At 47.7% G+C, this 20,971-nt stretch overlaps 1 long non-coding RNA gene across 1 annotated transcript; it reads left to right on the plus strand.

Annotated features, from left to right (window-relative positions):
• Positions 1 to 1,572: 1,572 nt before the first annotated feature.
• LOC308631539 lies at positions 1,573 to 4,420 on the plus strand. Its single transcript, XR_014018246.1, has 3 exons — positions 1,573 to 2,157; positions 3,132 to 3,389; positions 4,245 to 4,420. It is a non-coding gene; the product is annotated as an uncharacterized lncRNA (long non-coding RNA).
• The last annotated feature ends 16,551 nt before the right edge of the window (positions 4,421 to 20,971 follow it).

The following is a 20,971-nucleotide window of genomic DNA, read 5'->3' on the forward strand; positions in this document are numbered from 1 at the left end:
CTCACGATAGGAGTGGGCCGTGGTGGGTTGGAGCTGGGCGTGGGATCCGGGTGCTTCTTTGATCTGCAAGGGAGATTGGCCAGCGCGGCGTCACAGCCAAGCAGTTCTAAGGAGTCTCTGGGTCCCGCCTGGCGAGCTTGTCCTGGGGGATGTTCCGAGAACGTTCTGACTCCTGCCTTCGATCCTTAGTTCCCGATCAGTTCCCGATCACACACCCTGACCACTGCTATCTGCAGGAGCACCTAACGGACACCTGGGTCTGGCCCTCTGCAGTCTCCTCGCCTGCCCTCTGTCTCGCTGTCCAGTAGACTCCACTGACCAGCTCCACCCCTAGGAAGGCCGTAGGGACTGCTAGCCCGTCAGATGGCTCGCCATGGTCTAGACCATGAGCTCCTCTGCAGCCTTGCCGTCGGCTCAGTGGGTCCCAGGCCTGGGAACAGGGCGCCCAGCTGGCCGCCCTAAACCTGCCTGGCAGCAGCTCTGCGTCCCTGGGCAGCAGACTGGACCGGTTTCCTTGCAACCCCGTTTCCAGTATCAGTTTTCACATTGATTTCAGTGGTGTGACAGTGAGTGACAGACGTCCTTGAAACCTAGTAGCAACCCTCGCGCTCTCGAGAAGGTAAAACAGGCACCGTAGCAGTTCTGGGCACTAGGGTGGGGACACAGCTGAGCCTCTGCTCCATTCCTGCTGCTGGGAAGCTCACTGCCCAAGCCTGGTGTCCCTTGACATGCTCCCAGGGGACAAGCCAGTCACCAGCCCAGCGGGATTCAGGAGGGGGAAAACTGGAGTCCACCCCTCAGGAGCAGTCTCGATAAGAGGACAGGAGAGCAGGAGGAACGGGAAGTACCCTTTTGGCCGTTTTAGGGAGACACTCTGCAGCAGCTGGGTGGTGGTGGAGTGGTCACCACAGAGCCATGGGGGGCGCTGGGGTGGTCACTGCAGAGCTGTGAGTGGTGGTGGGTGGTTGCAGCAGAGCCCTGGGTGGGGGGGCTGGGGCGGTCGCAGCAGAACTGTGGTTCCCCAAGAGGCTTTTTTCTGTTTGTCTGTCTCATTCTTCTCTCTTTCCATGGCTACACTACTTCTCAGTCTACCTGTGGGACAGGGAAGAAGGAGGATGTGTTGTCCTGTGGCCTTTGATGTTGTGTCTTTAGAAGGGGGACAACAATCCCTCCTGAGTTTTTGATAACTGATGAGATGCTCTGTAAAACAGAGACCCACACACACTCCGCTGGGGTCCCACAGCTCCCCGTGCGAAGAGGTCGCCTGATTCCTTGGCTCCAGGGCCCTCCCTGGGGGGTTCCGCTGTGCTGGGACAGGGTCGGGGGCCTGGGCACGAGCTCTGGGGCTGTCTAGACCAGGCAGCAGTCCTGAAGATCCTGCCAAATTTCTTCCACCAATTTACTTCCCCAAACTTATTTCAAAACTATATCGTCAGCCTCAGAATTTTTATTCCCCCATTAAAAGTGTGTGCTGTCGTAGAATTCCCAGGTGCCCCTTGCAATTAGCATAGCAGACGTCCGTGGTTAATGGAACATCAGACTCACTGTGGGGACGGCGGCCGTGCTCAGCAAAGTGCTTGGTTGGGATCCATTTATGTCTTGTTCTTGTATCATTTTTGGTTGGGGCGGGCCCAGGACAAACCTTGAGGTTGGCGAACATGCCTGGGTTTTCTGCCTGCCTGCTTTTAATATCCTTCCCTAACATGGTGCCTGGACACACATGTGGGTGTCCAGACCTGAGTGGGCCATGGTGCATGCACACACACACACACTCCCTGGGTCTGCAGCTGGGTGTCTTTAGACTTCTTGCCTTCCCAGCTGTCGGGGGGCTGTCTTGGCCTGCTCCACCCAGCTCTGGGCTCCATCTCCTGGACCACCCCCCAAACAACCTCTTGTTCCAACCCAGTTCTGGGCAGGCTGTGAACTAACACCTGACACTTTTTACTGTAGATAAGCATGGCCGGACGCAGACTCTGGGGACAGTTTCACATGCTTATTCCCGGATCTCCAGCAGCTGGAGGGTGCCCGGTGGGTGTGGATGCTGGGTGAGCAGTGGCTCCATGGGATGCCTGGGCGTCACGTGCCAGTCTGAGCTCAGTGCTCACATGCTTAGAGGAACGATGGAGTGGATGGCGCTTTGTGAGGTCCCAGGCAGAGGTACTTCTGGGCCCCATCCTTAGTATCTCTCAGATCACAGGGAGTGACTTTCACTCCTGGTTCCTGTGCGTGCCCACCCACTCTCCCCTTTGCCTTCTTGGTCTGTTCCCATGCAAACTCAGCAGGAGGACGCGGGTCTCAGCTGGGCAGCTGGAGTGATCTGTGGAGCGAGGCCTGCCTGCACACGGGCTTGCTGGGCTGGGTGAGCTGCTGCAGGAGCGGGGCCAGCGCTTGCTCCCCTTGGGCTCCCTGCGGCCTTCCTTTTCTCCTGGTGGAGCTGGGTCAGCAGCAGGAGCTCAGGGACACTTCTCACAGGACATGGGGAGGCCTTGGGGATGAGGGTCCACCTGGAGTGTAGCAGCTCCCGGCCGCCCTGCAGGATGCACAGGGGCTGGGGTCCGGCCCTTGTGGCCGAGCGCTGGATGGGTGGCTCCAGGGAGCCCCAACTCCAAGGAGGGACTGGCACAGCGTGTGGCTTTCTGAGATGACAGATGCCTGAGTTTCTAGGTTTTACTTCTGATTATGCAAATAAACACTCAGGCAGGGACGTGCAGAGGTGCTGGACTTATCACAAAAACCATGAGTGCCTTCTGTGATTCTTACCAGCGTCTGACTGTGTCATGCTCATGACGTGGCCAAGTATTTTTTTCCCCATTATCACTTGTGTCTTGAAGAGCAGCATTTTCCAAAATTTTCCCCAAATCATGAGTTGTAAAAGATGTCACCTTAAAAACAATGCTGCTGTTCCGTAAGTTTTGGGGACAACTTCATTTTAATTCACCCTCTTGGAGACTTCCGAAGCTCATTAGCATATTAAATCCCAAAGGCATATTTAGTAAGAAGGTCTCCTTGGCTAACTTACAGTGTCCGGCTTGCATGACCAGAGGAACTCCATATTTCTTCTTGGTAGTGGCCTCGTGTCCGGGGCCACCCGCCCTGGAGGTCCAAGTGCTTGTGTATTTGATTTCCTTCAGGTGCTGGATGGAACCTCCATGGCCCCCAGCCAGGTCCGGCCCCCCCTTCAGCAGCAAGTCTGGTGGCTTCTCCACCCTGGTGTTCCTCCACGCCCCTGCAGCTGTTCCGTCATCTTCAGTCCTGAGTGCAGGTGGCTCGGGGCTGGGCCGGGTCACTTCATGGACTCATCCCTGCATCCTCACACCTGAGCCACGTGGACAGCCACATCCAGGAAGACAACCTGCCCAAGTGTCTGTGCCCGGTGTGCTTCTGACAAGGTGTGAGGGGCTTCTGATGATTCTCTTTCTCTCTGTCTCTCGCTCTCCCTCAGCCAGCAACCCTCAGCCGGTGGGCAGCCATGTCCTTCTGTGGCTCAGGGAGAGTCACCTTCTCCTCCTTCCCTCCTGCATCTCCTGCCCTGGGTGTGGCATGAGCCAGGAGGTGCTGCCTGGGCTCCTTCAGGACGGGGCCGATCCTGGTCAGCTGCTGAGGAGAACAGCTGGGGGTGCAGGGCCAGGGAGCAAGGGGCTAGCAAGGCTTCTCTCCGGGACAGGGGAGGCCATCTTCCTGCGCAACCCCTCCCTGCTCTCCAGCCCTGGAGAGGTGCCCGAGGCAGGCATCCTAGGGTCCTGTTGTGCCTTTGGTAAGTCCCTCTTCCAATGCAGCACCACCCTCAAAGGAAATGCATTCTTAGCTCCAGTGACAGAAACTAGCTTCACATAACGAGACTGTGGGTGGCTTGGTCCCCAAGTCACTGGATTGGTGTCACCCACTGCCACCTGTGGGGGCTCCTCGCTGAGAGTGCTTCTGCTGCAGGCCCCGGAGGGTGGTTCTCCACACGGTTGGTCTTAGGGCTGGTTTACACATTCAAAAATCATTGAGGACTTTAAACAGTTCATATTAATTTATCATATTAGAAATTTAATAAAACTCCAAAATATATATCTATGTAAATTCATTTAAAACTCACAAAAAAAACATTTTTCATGAAAAATAGCTATGTTTCCCCAGATGGAAAAAGACTAGTGAGAGAAGATGCGTTGCCTTGCTTTTTCTTTTTCTTTTTTCCAGAACCCAGGGAACTCCACCAGGAGCCACATGCCCAGTCCTTTTTATTTGTGATTTTGACACAGGGTCTTGCTGACTTGCTGAGGCTGGCCTTGAACTTACCATCCTCCTGCCTCAGCCTCCTGAGTACCTGGGCTCTTGCTGCCTCGTTGGTGATGGAAGAAGCTTCTGGATGCACCTTATTCTGCTCTTCTGGTGGAAGGCATGAAGAAACCTGGCCTCTTCCAGGATGCTAGAGAAGGCGGTGTCCTGAGGTCAGTTGCATGGAGGAGCTGAACCGTCCCAGGGAACTTTCCAAATTTGATGACGTCAGTCTATCCATCTGCCTTGCACTTTGAATGGATCTTTGGCCTTAAATAGTCAGTTCTGCAACCTCGCACCTGGGTTCACAGAGCTCAGCAGATTCTCCAAGTGTTGACATCTACCACAAACCCCACACGATGAAAATTTGTGACCTCCGCCATGTTGTTCTCCCGAACCAGGGGCCCAGAACAGCGAGTAGGCCTTAGACTGGACCTCTGATGCTGTGAGACCCAAATACACACCCCTCCTCTAAATTATTCTCCTGAGGTCTTTTAGTCACAGGGTGTAAGTGCTTCTCAGAGCTGACCACCAGCAGCAGGAGATGAGTGTGGCTCATGAGTACATTTTACCCCAGGAAGGTCCCCCTCAGTGGAGACTTGGGGATAGTCCACATTTGCACACGCACACATCAGTTGAGGTGGGCTGGACCATACCCAAGTGCTCTCCAATCCAAGTGCCTCAGGTCTTTCCTAGAGTCCCCAGTCCTGTGTCTGCTGTGAGTCTGACCTACGCACAGCACGCAGCACTTCCAGACTCTCTAGAACAGGATTCCTTTTCCTAGCCCAGACTTTGAAATGTAGTGGAAAACGATGACTGAGCAGTTGCATCTAAGTGTGTAGGAAAGACAGTGGAAGTCCAGGAGCTGGTCAGTCTCTCCCCGAAGCTGGCCAGAGGCCAGGACATGTCTCTGTCCACTGAGAGGGAGGCGCCTCCGGCTTAGCGAGCCGTCATGTGGCTCAGCGTGCCGTCATGTCCGTGGGTGTGCTCAGAGCTGGACCGGGCTCCCCACTGAGTGGATGAGCTGCCCAGAAGTGTCACTCCCAGGGCGTCTCAGCCTGGGAGCATCCAGGCACAGGGCGACTCAGGGGCTTGGCCAGTTGCCGAGGGCCTAAGCGATGGTCTGACCTCCTAAGTGGGAGCAAGAAAGTGAGGTCACTGTAAAGCAGGAAGGGGCTCTCACACACAGGACACCCTTTCTGTCATGGTCATTTATTTTTGGTACCAGGGATTGAACATGGGGGCACTTAACCACTGAGCCCCATCCCCAGCCCTTTTATTTTTATTTTGAGATAGGGTCTTGTTAAATTGCTGATGGCCTTGCTAAGTGGCTGAGGCTGGCCTTCGGCATGTGCACCACAGCCCCCAACCACACAGTCGCTTTTGGCTGGGATTCAGTTTCCAGCCACCTGCTCAGTGGATCTGTGTCTCTATGCAAACCGTTCCTGCTGCAGCTTGGATTTGTGGGTGGAACAGCGTTAGTTGACTTTACCTGGCCCGTGTCTTGGTGCCTTGACAAGCGTTACCGGCAGGTTATGATTTGTGCTGATTCTACGTGATTCATGGGCCACACTTGCAATCACATTGAGAGTGTCACGGTTCCCTGCCAATGCAGGTCCATTAGGCACTTAGATAAGGAGCTGGTACTGAGTGTTTCCCGTCCTCCTGAGGGGGCCAGAGACCCAGAGTCTGCAACAATAACGATCTCAATGCTGGGAGAGGCTGTGGCTGTCGTGGAAAGGATGAATCCTTTGTTGGAACCATCTTGGCACTTCCTGGCCAGTGCTGCGTCTCGAGACATGGCCAAGCCTGGCTAGGCCCCTTGGCATGTCCAAGCAGATGGCCTGGGGCCAACACCTGGAACTGGAGCTGTCGACTTGAGTGGGCACTAAAACTCAGCTGCAGACACTGGGCCGACCCACCACCTGGCCATCTGGATGCTGTGTCTTAATGGAGGGTGCATCCTTGGGGGTAAGGCTGAGGCACCTGGGGTCCGGCCTGGAGGGAGGAGGTGCACCCAGGGAAGGCTGCTGTCCACCCAGAGGGCCCCCAGCAAGGCAGGAGGGTGCAGCTCCCCTGGTCCTTGACTTCCTAGGCTCCCGGGGAAGTTTGAGCTGAAGGACTGACAGACCAATCATATGCTGGCTATCAGCACAGTAGTATAGATCTGTTGAAAACTGAAGGATAAAAAAATGCATCAAGAAAGAATTATTTTCCAAAGAAAGAAGAAGGGGCGATACCGTTGTCAGCTGAGTTACCTTCAGAGCAAAGTACCTGTGAGACCTGTGAACCATACTGACCTAGAAGGAAACATGGACAGACCCACACTTACAGCTGTGTGCCCTCTCCACAACTGAAGAGAAAACCAGTAAGGGTGCAGAGGGTCTCCAAAGCTCCGCCAAGCAACAGACCCGATGGACATTCACAGGACACCCTGCCGCAGAGATCCAAGGATGTTACCTCTGGACAGTTATAAATATCCAGGAACATATGCCAGTGGGAACTGCATAGTGAGCCACCAGACAGACAGCAACACACTTGAAATAACTGGAATGATACAGAGTGTTTTGTGATCCCAGAGGAATCCAATGAGGAACCAAAAAACGAAAGATAACAGCAAAATCTCCAAACACTTAAACCAAAACAACACACTTCTAAGTAATCCTCACATCAAAAAGAAAGTCTCAAGACAACTAGAGTATACACAGAGTCCAGGAAATGGAAATACGTTAAAGGTCGTGGTGGAAGAGCAATGCGTGGTGCTGAAGACTGGCGTTGGGGCACAGCCGGGCTCACATCCGTCATCCAACTCAGCTGGGACAAGAAGAGTGAACCAGGCCCAAGCAAGAAGAAAGAAAGCTGCGAGGACCAGGCAGAAATCCACGAGAGGAAAGCAGAGATCATCAGGGAAACAAGAAAAGAAAAATTGATGGATCTCAGTAAGACTGACAAGGGCCAAGGGACAAATGCAAGTCACAATATCAACAGTGAAAACAGAACCACCCCTGCAGACCCCACCTCCATCAAAGGTGGAAAACCCAGGTAGACCCACCTCCAGCAAGGAATAGAGCTGATTCTACAAATAGCCACCCACCACACACACACACACACACACACACACACACCCCACACACACATTATACACACACATCACATACCACACACACACACACACACACACACACACACACACCACACACGAGATACCTTAATGAGTCACTTCTAGAATCAAACTACCACTGATGGACTCAGTAGAAAGAGGCATTTTGCATGGCTCTATAAATATCAAGGAAACCCAGTTTCCATTTACACTCTGCACAGCAGCCTCTGGGTGCAGATAGCCTCACTGGAGATTCTACGAAAAGGTTTAAGGAGGAATCAACATAACTTCTACATTAAACTCAAAGAGAGGACACTGGCAAAATCATTTTAGAAAGCTAATGTCACATTGATATTAACACTAGACACAGAAAATATTTAAAATATCAAATATCAGAAAATATTAAAGTTAATATTACATTAATGTTAAAACTAGATAGTAAAGAAAGAAACCTACAGACCCACAACCTCATGAGCATATAGTACACACCAAGTAAAGGTGTTCTGATCAATGATGGACTGTGTGTGCAACGGTGGTTCTGTAACATGCTGAAACTGGAACCATCCTGTCTGGTGACATCATAGTCATGATGACATCACAGCATAAGCATCATTCACGTGTGTCGATGTTGGTGTGACAGATGGCCTACAGGGCCAATTGCATAAAGCACAGCACACACTGGATGATGATAATAAAGGCAGTTTCTGGTTCAGGGATGTGCTGTAGGATCCACTTAGTCTCTATGCTAAATTGTGCCTTTCTGCTGTCACACAAGTTCACTGGAAGACAGTGTGCTGTGCTCGCAGTGCTGGCCTCCATGGCTCGTAGTCCCCTCCGCTCTGGATTGCATCATTTTCCTTTGTTCTTGGTTTGGTCCCATGCTCTAGGAGCAATAGTGGCAACATGTGCTGCACAGACGGCAGGGACCAGGGTGTGTTTCCAGGGGTGCAAAGCCATCTCTGTATTGGAAAGTCAATGAATGTCCAACACCACGTTCCTAGACTGAAGAAGAAAAGTCATATGATCTTATCAACTGATGCTGTTCAGCATTCGACAAAGTTGAATGATTTTAAAAGGTTCATAAACATAGGAATATAAGAACTTCCTCATCTCGATAAAATGGATCTACAAATTCTACAACTAGCAACACACTTAATTGTAAAAGACAGCATGCATTCTCCTAAGATTAGAAATAAGACAAGAATGTCTGTTCTCATCATGCTTATTCAACACAGGACGATAAGTTCTAGCCAGTGCAATGAGGCCAGGAAAAAAAGGGATAGGGATGAGAGAGAGAGAGAGAGAGAGAGAGAGAGAGAGAGAGAGAGAGAGAGAGAGAGAGACTTTTTGATGATTCACATAGTAAACCTCAACATGCCTACAAATGCTACACTTTATAAGTGAGTTCAGCAAGATTTCAGGATATGAGGACCATATTTAAGGATTGGAAGACAACACTAAACATGTCAATTCTCCACAAATTGATTTATAGTTTTGATGTGATACCTAACAACTTACAGAAAAATTTAATAGGTATAGATGGGGTTATTCTAAAATTTATATGGAAATGCAAAGGAATTGAATGACTAAAATAATTTTGGAAAAGCATAAAGAGAGAAGAGTCAGTCTGCCTGATTTCAAGACCTACTGTATACCCTCACTAACCAAGACTCTGGAGTTAGGGGTGCAACAGTCAGACAGATTCATGGGACTGAGACGTGAAGCCAGCTGCATTCTGGAAAAAGTGCAAAAGCAATTCAAGGTGGGAGGGATAGCTTTTCCAACCACTGGTGTTGGAACAACTGGACCTCTCTGGACCAAAATATGAGCCAGGACCTAACACACACCCACTTTATACAAGAATTGATTCACCAGACTTAAATGTAAAATTGGAACTACAAAACTTACAAAAAAATGTAGAAGAAAATCCTTGGTATTTAGGATAGGCAAAAGGATGTTAGAGTTAATTGTGAAATTACAATATGTAGATGGAAAAAGCAATAAACTCCATTAAAATGTCCAACTTCTACCATGCGAAGGACCCAGGTAGGGTGAAAATACAACCTGTATCCTTGGAGAAAATATTGGAAAACTGCATTTTTATAAAAGTTCTAGTATCTATACAGACTGCATACAAATTCTCAACTCTTACTTGTAAATAACTCAAGAAGAAAATATGCAGACATAAATAGAAATCTTACCAAAGAGGATATGCAGATGGCAAAGAAACAAATGCAAAAATGTTTAGCATCTTTAGCCATCAGAGAAGTGCGAATTCAGACCACAACAGGATTCTGCTACAGGACTTGCCAGAATCACTAGAGTAATGGTGCAGCACCAAGTGGTGTGAGGATGCACAGCACCTCCACCCGCCCTACCAGGTCTCTGTGCAAGCTCTGCATACAGCGACACACACAGGCACGAAGTCATGCTTGCAGTAACATACAATGGTACCGCTACACCAGAAAATAGCGTGCCACTCTGGGGTGCACAGGAGCACAGGCTGGTTAGCCGCGCTATCCTGGAATGTGCCAGAATTCCAGAGTCCCAGGAGAAGAGCAAGCTGGTTCCAGACCACTTCACAGCCTCAAAGCTCCACCTAGCCAGGGACGCCCCAGGTCAGGAGTTTCCAGAGTGTGTCCCAGGGCCCCAAATCTGCACCATTCTGCTGGGAGTGGTCCAGACGCCAAGGGAGAGCTTACTCTCTTTAAGTGTCTGTGAAAGAATCAAAAGTAGGGTAATATTTCATGATGTGAGACAATTACAGGAAGCCAAACTTTCTATCCATAAACAAAGGGTTTGGGTCCCTTGTTGTGCCCGTTTATTTGCAGACTGTCTACAGCTGGTTTTGCACTGTAATTCAGGACTGGGTGGTGACAACAGACTGCCTGCCGCTGAGTTGAATGGTAGGGGACAGGTTTGTGACCGCCCCTCTAGATGGATATTATAAATAAGTTCAAATGTTTCATCAGAGGGAAAGATTTCTCCCAGAAATCTGAAAATGTTCGGCTCTATCAAACTGTTTCATTACTTCAAATAATAGCAGCAGCTGTAAGTGTCCACCCAAGACCAGTGATTTCTGCTCTTTGGGGCTGGAGTTACACGTTCCCAGTTTGTGTAAATAGAGGTCATGATATGTCACTTCATGTTATGTCATTTACAGGGGAGGATGCAGCTCTCACTGCCGGAAGGCTCAAGGCTTAGACCTAAAGTGCTCTTGTCTCCAACATACAGAATGACTCTTTTAAATCATGGGTGAAAGGAAGTGTCCAAGGCCAGCATGCCTGGTTTTGGAAGCTGGAATCGGAGGGAGAGGTGATTCTTGATACTGGACCTCAGGCCCAGGGCCAGAGTTTGAGTGTTACATTAAAACAACATAGCACCATTAGACTGCTTGAAGGAGGGAAGTAACATAACATGACCTCTATTTACACAATTAGTTGGCCTTTCACAGAAGAGTGGAAAGGGGCCTAGTTGGAGGCCTTGCAACAAACCAAGTAAGAGATGTCAGGGGCTGGTGGTCGGAGGACACAGCCAAGGGAGGTGAGTGGGCAGAGTTGAGACACTTCTTGGAGGAGAATTGAAAGCAGTTGAGAAAGTGGGTGAATAGTGATGCCGTGTACTGGCCTTATCTAGGCATGGAGGAGGAGTGTTGATGGAAAATTCCACAAGTCTGCTTTTAGGTATCCAGTGTATGGCCCTAGACATTAAAATGGCATATTAAGTAAATAGTCTAACCTGAAAGAAAACCCAATCAGAAACTGGAACACAGACCTGCATGTTGTTCCTGGCTGCCTGGAGAGAGCCAATGTGGTGAGAATCAAGGTGGGCAGGGGTGTGGCGCAGCTGCAGAGGGCCTGCCTCACAGCCCAAGGCCCTGGGTTCAAGCCCAGCACCACCAGCCAAAGGCTTGGGTGTTAGTGGCCACACAGGGCTGAGAGCCCAGGCCTCCATCGAAGCGGGCTGTGTTGCTGGGTGTGAGATCCTCCATGACTGTTGGATTTTGGACCACCACATATCATAATGAAATAGTGAATAAAAATGTACTTTGGCACACAGATGAAAATGTCTCTTGTAACAAGAGTTCTGGATACAAAGAATTGTACCTGAGAATTTGTAACCACAGGCCGATTCTCATGTGGTTTGTGGTTTGAATATTTATTGCCTACTTGATCTGGTAAACCATAAACCCATCAACCAATTAATATTTAAGCAGAATTCTTGGAGATTCAGATGCAGAAATAGTGAAATGCCCTTATCAGATTAACCTTCTTACACATAACAATGACAATCTCCGAATGAAATATTTTCTAAAACCACAACTATTAGAAGCTACTGAAGAATTTTTTTAAAAAAAGGCTGAAACTGGAGAAATTTTGACCCTTGGAAAAAAAAATAAAGCACTGGTGAGAGCTATATCCATACTACCTTTCTCTGAAAACGGTCTAGTCCATACACTGCAGGGATAGCTGGAATCGAAGCAGAAAAACATTGGTATTCATTGGAATGAAGGGTCAAAGCATGGAATCCAAGGCGTGAGAACATGCAGGCAAACACATTGGCACCCTGGACTTTTCTCCTCTGAGTGTCTTTAATAGCTAATTGATAATATGTTGAATAAATATGTCATAATTTGGGATCTATATCAGGTAAAATATAAAACAAATGGTAACATGGCAGAAAACTAGGCAAATGTTGGGCAAGGTAGGCAAACAGAATTACGCTGTTGCAAGATTTCTGAATTTTATATAAATGGTATACTCTTAACTTTAAGTTGACTATGATGGATTATAGATGCATATTATATGTAACCCTTTAAGTGTCTCTAAAGTAGTAAAAAAGATGTATGGAAAACCCATTAGAAGAAATATGTGAAATAATAAAAATTCAATCATACCAAAAGAATTCATGGTAGGAGTAACTGAAGAACAACAACAACAACAAAAAAACAATAAATAAATCATATAAAGCATGTAAAGTACTTAGGTGACTGACACACAGCAAACAATTTAGTCATTTCCTACCCAGGACATTTTTGAAAAATATAAAAAAAACTCAGAATCAAATCCAGGTAGATTATAATGGTTATAGCACATTTTGTTTTCTTTAAATCAGAGATTGAAAGGTTACAACACTGATAGACCCTGAAGAAACAAAGTCAAAACCAAAAAACAGATGAGAAAGAATAAAAAATACAAGATGGCAGTCCTGAGATTAACTGTATTACTATCAACATCAGGGACACTGGAAACCTTTGAATCAAAGGCACATGTTATCAGATTGGATTAAAAAAATGGAAGGTCCAACTGTATGCTTTTTTTAAGAAACTCTGAGTAATTCTAAAAAACTGTAAATGAAATGTCCATAATACATGGAGAAAAAAATACAAAAATGGAGAAAAATATACTTGGCAAACAATAAACATAATAAAATCTGGGTCTATACATTATATCATACAAAATATATTTGTATCTTAAACTAGTGTAGACATAAATATTGCACAAATATATTTCTAGCTAAGAATTATTATTAAGATAAAGAACAATATTTTATAATGATGAAAAGATAACTAAACAATGAAGATGCAAAAATCCTAAATGTGTATGTACTTACTAATAAAGCTTTAAAAATGAAGCAAAAATGAACAGAATTTAAAGAAGTATATGAAATCCAAAACGGTGTGAGATATTTTTTACAACACATTCTCAGTAATTGAAAGGACAATTAAATGAAATGTCCATAATATAATAATCCAACTTGATCTGATTGACATCCATGGATCACCAGACTGAGTAATATCATTCTGTACATTTTTAGTGCAAAAGAGCACTCAACAATGTAAGATGTGGACTATGCCATAAAAATAAGTACCAACACATTTCATAAGACTAATATATTATCAAATATACAACATGACAGAAATACAAGGAAATTAAATTTTTAAAAAAATATTTATTTTTTATTTATTTTTTTTTAGTTTTCGGCGGACACATCTTTATTTGTATGTGGTGCTGAGGATCGAACCCCAGCCGCATGCATGCCAGGAGAGCACGCTACCCCTTGAGCCACATCCCCAGCCTGTAAATTAGATATTAACATAAAGAAAGATATAGAAAAGTCCCTCAATATTTGCCAACTAGATAGCACAGTCTGAGGAGGAAAGCCCATGTAAGGTCATGAGACATTTACAGTGAACAATGAAAATGCAAACCATAAAGGTTGTCAAGGTGAAAACTGAGTGATACTTAGAGAAGGATTTAGTTTTTAGAGAAAATAACCACAAACTACAGTTATCTGTATCTAATTTACATTTTAAGATTAAAGATGAAATAAGGACATTTTCAGGCAAGGAATGGAATTCATTGACCAGTTACAGACCCTCACTGAAAGAACGGTTGGAAGCCCTTCTGCAGGAAGAAGCGTCAGTCAGGAAAGTCTTGGATGAGATGAAGCTAGCACTCATATGGATAAATCTAAATATGTATTCACTATATATTTTGACTTGCTATTTGAAATTTTTTGCTGTAACCACTTACAAGAAATTACCAACAGAAGTTACTCCTGAAAAAATATTTTGCAATAAAAATGGAAGAAATAATTTTAATTTTCTTTATTACTATTATAAAATAAAAGGATATGAAGGTAAAAAAATTGACCTTATAGAACTTATTTGAATTACAAATTTTTTTTCTTTAAGAAATTGAATTTTTATCCTAGATACCTCAAAAAAAGCCTTTAGATAGTAGAGCTTTTAAAAAAAATCATTGAACCTGGAGATTATGCAACTTAAAAAAACCCTAATAACAAAAGATTAAAGAAAAAACCAACCAAGCCTCAGGAGTTTGTGAAGATATATCAAGAGATCCAACATATGTAAAAGTGGAGCTTCAGAAGATAGGAAAGAGAATGGGAGATAAAATATTTGGAAAAAAAAACAATAGCTGAAATGCCTAAATTTGATGAAAATCTTTAACTTCCAGATCTCAGAGCTCAATCAATCCTGAAGACACTCAACAAAGAAACCAGACTAAGCACATCACAGTCAAATTCCCCAAACCCCCAAAGGAAGGGAAGAAACAAATAAGCCAACCTTCAAAGCAGCAAGAAAAATGACATTACATGCAGATGGAGAGTGATAAGGTGAATGGACAGCGTTCCAACAGCAGCAATGCAAGACAGATGGTGGACTGAAAGGACAGACTTAGAACAGCCGAGGGAAAAAGGCTGTGGCCGAGAACTCCGTATCCACCAAACCGTCTTCTACTGTGGAAGTGTCGAGACATTTTCAGATGAATGGCAGAATTCACCCGCAGCCAACTTGCTCCTTGGGACGTGCTAAAGACAGTCTTTCAGACCCAGGAACAATGTTGCCCCAGAGCAACTCGATCCTCGACACAGAAGCGAGAGCGTCAGAGAGGGCAAACGTGTGTGCACACGTGTGTGTCGATATGCCTGCATTTCCTTCTCCTCGATTTTGTGAACTTCTGTGGCATGGCTTCTGCATTTCATCAGAAGTAATTAAAAATTAACTCTAAGTAGGTTTGTGATAAATTAAAGATGCCTGTTGTAATCCCTAAAGCAATCTCTAAAAATAATTTGAAGAAATGATATCAAAAATGTCAGCAACATGTCCTTCCGCTGACTGGATGTTTGACAAAAGCCCTTGATTGCCAACCCGTGATGGCCACTCAATATTTCATATTAGGAAATGGTCTGAGGTGGTTGCCAGAGAGCCTCTTTTTGAGAGACAACTACAATCCTGTTGTTGATCACTGATTGAGACTCGATTACTAAATGACCCAAATTTTGTGGAGACCTGAAATACTCTACATGTAATGGACCATGTCAGAAAATTACTCCGATGGGGAGGTCATTCCCTAGAATTGCTTCGGAGCCAATGAACAAACAAAACAAGCATGGTGGGTTCAGGAATCTGTGGCAGGGAACCCACCCAAGGAACCATGGCAAACAGGAACCAGTAGCTGTTCCATCTCTGAGCCAGGAATAAGTCTCCCTGAAGAGTGATTTAACCCACAGCTGGACTTGGGCACCCGTAGGATTGAACTGGAGGGCCACACCCACAGCTGGACTCAGGTGCCCATAGGGTTGATACTGGAGGGCCACACCAAGGCAGCCTCCCTTACAGAAAGCACTCTCCCGTGGAGGCCAGTTGTCCTCCCAGGGTGACTGTGCTGTGCTTGCCAATGGCCAGTGACGGAAGAAGGACAGCTCAGTCTTCTCATGGGAGACAAGTTAGAGTGGTATTCTTCAAGTTATTGGAAAAACCAAATGACATTGACAAAAATGTGGCATGGGTTGATTTGTTCTTGGAACACAGCCAATAACTTTGTGAAATGGTCTAGAATAGGGGGCCTTAGTTGATGGAAAGTGGTAGAATCCCTGGCACAGGCCCAATATTCTAGACAGACATTACAGACTTCGTGGTAGCCCTCTTTCCAGATGGTCTCCAAATTGCTCCTACTTCCTGGTACTTACAACCTTGTGCTGTCCTCTGCTCCCCGTCAGGGCTGCTCCACGTGACAGAGGTGACTCACACCAGTGCTTCCTTGTGTCACTCACTCTGGGGAAAGCCTGCTGCAGGGTGACAGGTAGCTTTCTAACAGAGACCAGAGTGGTGAGGGACAGCAGCCATGCCAGGGAGATCTAGTGCAGGTCCACCCGCCACCATACTGAAGCCGCCAGATGACAGTAGTCGTGGTAGGCCGGCTTCTCTGCCAGTTCATGCAGAGTCTAAGCCAGAGCCACCCAATTCACCCTGCTCATGAGTTCCTTATACTTGGAAACTAAGATGATAAGTGCCCGTTGTTTAACACAAAGCAAGGGTGGCTGGGAGTCCACCACAACGCTCATCTAGGTGCTTTGAGAGAACGGCAGGCCCTCAGAAAGCAGTCCCGCAGTTGGTCTCAAGTTTCACATAACTTACTTCATGATTCAGCAACCCCAACTCTAGCCCTTTCCCCATGAGGAATATGTCCATCTAAGACCCGTATGCATTCAAACCAAGTGATTTATCATAGTGAAAACCCAAACCACCCATGTCCGTCAACTGGACACTGCATAAGGGAAGCAGGAACTTCATAAGTAGGAAGAAGGGTCAGCAATCCAACCCGAGGCACACACAGCTGGGACGTTGCAAGTTACCATGATCCCACTAAGAAGGGGTTTGAAAAAATTACGGGGGCCAAAAGCAGATCAGACCTTGCCCAAAACCAAGATGGCAATGGGGCTGGGGCCAGGGGAGGCCTGGGCTGCGTGACTGGGAAGACCCTCAGTTGTCTGAGCGTGGCTGTGGGTGCATGTCAGAAATTCGTCTGCTGAAACCCATCAGACTGGGCTTATCGATTACTAGGCTGTGGTAAGTATTTATGTATTTTTGGTACTGGGTTTGAGTGGTACTGATTTGTACCACTGAGCTACACTCTGGCCCTTCTTTTTTTTAATTATTAATTTTATTTAGCTGTAGTCACACACAATACCTTTATTTTATTTATTTTTATGTGGTGCTGAGGATAGAACCCAGGGCCTCACATGTGCTAGGCCAGCGCTCCACTGCTGAGCCCCAGCCCCAGCCCACATCCCAGCCCTTCTTATTTTTTATTTTGAGACAGAGTCTTGCTAAGTTTTCCAGGGTGACTTTGAACTTGCAATCCTCCTGCTCAGCCTTTGGAGTAGCTGGGATGACAGGCAAGCGCCACTGTCCCCGGGAGTAAAGCCAGAGAGGAGCCAGAAGAGTTTACCGTGCTGAAAACAGGGAATGTTAAAACCTGACAGTTGCCACTACAGCGACGCTACCAGAATTTTTATAAAATTAAAAGGTTAAGACTATGGAACAAAGAACCACTGTGGACCCTGGGCTCCTGAGCTGGTTTGTGCGGGGGGCGCATTCTCCTCCTCTGCTCCTGCCAGCTCCAGTTCTTTTGAGGAGCTCTGAGGAACCTCCCAGTCCTGTGAATCAGCTTTCAATGGCCACTGCAAGAGGACAGAGTCCACCTCATCCCTGAAGGGCCTGAACCTCGGAAGGGCCGCTCATCTGGAGGGGCAGGAGGGAGGGGCAGGAGGGAGGGGCAGCGAAGGTGGATAGGAGCAGAGGGAATCCAAGGGGCTTAGGAGGCAGAGACGCAGCTAGCTGGCTTGGCCATGTGTGTTGGGGTGATTCCAGGTGCTGCTGGTACCCGCAGCGTGGAATGTCTGGAATCACGCAGCAGCAGCCTGTGGAGGTGGGGATGAGGAAGAGGAGGAGAACTGGCAACTGTGCCTCCAGGACTCTAGCCTGCACTGGGAAGCAGCTGGGGGCAGAGCCCAGAAGGACAGCTAGCAGAGAAGACCCACAGGCAGGCACCCCTGGGGGTGGTCCGAGGCTTTTACCTCGACACTGTGCGCCCTCTCACTGATAGGAGCGCCCGGGTTGCAGTCTACTCGGTGGCTCATTTTAAAATTGGGGCAGACAGAGTAAGGCCGGTACTGAGAATGGCCATCATGGGATCCTGCAACCCAGTGAAGGCTACAGGCTGTATTTTGAACATGGAGCACTGGCCTTTCTCTTTCTCACACACTGGGCACCCTGCAGTGCGGAAGTCCAGAGGGAGCTCCCCAGCAAGTCCTGGGCAGTGGAGGTCTGGACAAGGCCACAGAGCGCGAGTGAGGTCTTGGAGATTGATCCGTGTGGATAAGAGGGGGCAGTGATTGACAGGAAGATGGGGAGGCATAGGTCAGCAGGGTGGAGGTGGCCTGGCACAGCACCCAGGCCAGCTAGACACAGAGGCTGAATTCACCAGGGGGTGAAGAGGAAAGGGCAGGCAGGAGGAAGTGCCCAAGGAAGAGGGAGGTAGATAGAGACTAGGACTCACCCACAAAATGGCACGAACTTGGAACAAGTTATTCACGGCTCTGCACATCTGTTTCCTCATCAGGAGGTTTTGGGTGGGGAAATCTCTTAGATTCCCTCCAGTTTTACAAGTCTATCATCAGGCAAGAAAAGCAGTGTGGAGTGGACCCACTTGGTAACATTTTCCTTAGAAGACTGACCCCAGGGTCACTAGGGCCAAAGCCCACAGCACCCGGGGCTGGAGCTAGGCTCCCCAGTGTGGCCGGTCTCAGGGGAGTGGCCAGAGCAGGTGGAGAGACAAATTGGCCAGTTAATTAAAAGTATCCCCTGAATTACTTCGGGGTGAGCAAACCACAGGGAACAGGCAGAGGCAGAGCTGGCTGGCCCTGGGGAACCCAGAGGGCAGAACCCACACAGAGGCTGGTGGCCGTGGGCCTTACCCTGCGGAGGGCTCCAGGGCCCTGAATCCCATATGGAAAGCTGGATTTTAAATATGAAATAAAAGCGATACTCAGCTCCTCGCTGACTGATTAATGGGTTCAGCCCACACCTACTGGGAAAGCTGCCCTAATCAGTATATGTCACAAATTTACAATGTCTTTCAATCAAGCCCCTGGTGGAGACTGGTGGGGGATCTAAGACGGCTAGTGCCCGGACTGTCTCACTCTCCTTGGCGCGGTCTCGCTTCTCCCCACCTGCTGCCTTCACTGCTGATGCTTTCCCACCGATGACCACATTTTCCCGTCAACCAATAATGTAATCATCATCTTTTTCTTTTTCTTTTTTTTGCTAGGACCGAATGCCTGCTGAGTGGCCTTTAAGAATTGCCCAGAAATGCTGGAAGCCATAGATTCCAGACTCAGCATCCTGGTGTGCTCCAGCCAGTCCTCAGAGCCCTCCACCCTTCTTCCAAACTTCTAGACTAATAAAGAGAAGTGGGATGAGAACTCCCAGTGGACTCCACATCCCAGCACAAACTTGGAGAGGCTCTGGTAGTCTTTAAACAAATGGACGTTAGAAGGGAAAGTCTTCGCGGGATCTCCAAGAGTTGAGTCCTGGGGGACATGGGTGGGACACTGGACCATCTATCCTGGCTCCCCTCCCCACCCTCCGTTTCCTGCACCGTCTCTGGCATTTTTCTCTTCTTCCCATCGTATAATGGAATGTGCATTCTGGATCTTTTCCCAGCCTGGCTTCTTTCACTTTGCCGTGCACACTGAAGAAGCAGCCATTCCTCTGTGTGGATGGATGCTTCATTATTGAGATTGCTAAGCGTGTCGCCATGTGTGAAGGGACCACAGTTTGCTCCTCCACGGACCTGCCCGATCTCTACCCCGGTTGCTTCGGGCTTTTGGTGACTGTGAATGGATGTGCGTGGCATTGGCATGCTGGGTTTGTGAGGACATGTTTTAGAGCCAGCTGGGTAATCACCTAAGCACTGGGATTGCTGTGTTCAGCTCTGTAAGAAGCTGCCAAGTTGCCCTCCAAATGGGTGAGATCACTTGCCCTCTCAGGAGCAGTGAGAAAGAGTTCCAGTTGCTTTGCATCCTCACCAGCACTCACTTTGCTTTTTTCAGCATTTTAAAAAATTTTCGTCATTCTAATAGGTGCAAATGGTGTGGCATTGTTTTAACTCACAGTTGCCTTCTGGCCCATGATGCTAAACATCTCTCCAGGCCTGACCACCTTCTCCCTACCCTCTCAGGTGAGGCATCTGCTCAGATCTCTGCCTGGTTTTTAACTGGATTACCGGTTTTTATTGTTGTTGGATTTTAGAATCCTCCCCACCAATTTTAAAAAGGAGATTATAAAAGAATACATCAGAGCAAAGAAAGCTTAGAAATGTTATAGCCATTTGATGTTTATTAAGGCCAGGAATAAACTTGTGTTTATATTTTAGATATATACTTTTTCATTTTATTTGGCAGTAATTCATCTTACTTTACAAAATTATTTGCCACTGTAGGTTTGAAATTTAAAAAATAAAACATAGAAAACCAGCCCTTCTCCCAGAGTTTGAAAAGCACCGCATTAGAAGACTGAGAGGAATTTCAGAGAGACCAGGAGATTGCTCAGGTCAGGACTGACGTGTCCGTAACGGCGGGCCCCCACGTGCACTGGCAGAACCCTCCAGAAGTCTGTGCTTTGGTTCATGAGTGTTGAGGCCAGTGCTCTGGGCAGCTGAACACGTCTCCACACAGGGACCCACTCTCTTGCCTGCAGCCTGCTAAAACCTGGGCCTCAGAGTCCCCGGTTGGACATGGCTTCCAGACCTTGGTCAGAACGGGAGATGCAGTGGGGAGTTGGATGGCCAGGCTTGGAGGGGTGCACACCATTTCTGTTTCTCATCCCCCTGGACACCACTGTCACATGCTAGCACCTAGAGCAGTGTCCCCCCAGTGCCTGGGGAGAAGGGAGAGCCGCTGTGGTGGAACTCTGCTGGTCTTCACCTCACTCCTCCACCAGGGGCTATCTGACTTGCCATCTTACTGTCTGAAGCTGTTATTAATGCTCCCATCCTTGCAGCTGGGCCAGCCAGAGCACATGGCCACAGGGACATGAGGGGCAGAGCAGGAGGTGGAAAACACAGCTGTCCCCCTCTGCCGGTTTCTTTCTTCACCCCGTGTCCTGAAATGGGTGGTTTTTGTTGGGTCCTGCCTCCCTCTACCACCTCCGTGGTGAGGTCCTAGCCGCTAGGATTCCTCAGCACTGTGGGATTTTATCTCCTCAGGAGAGGCATCTCGGTTTTACACCATTTTCATGAA

The sequence above is a fragment of the Spermophilus citellus genome, assembly GCF_964194105.1.
Source record: "Spermophilus citellus genome assembly, chromosome: 12".
In the NCBI taxonomy this organism is placed as follows: Eukaryota; Metazoa; Chordata; class Mammalia; order Rodentia; family Sciuridae; genus Spermophilus; species Spermophilus citellus.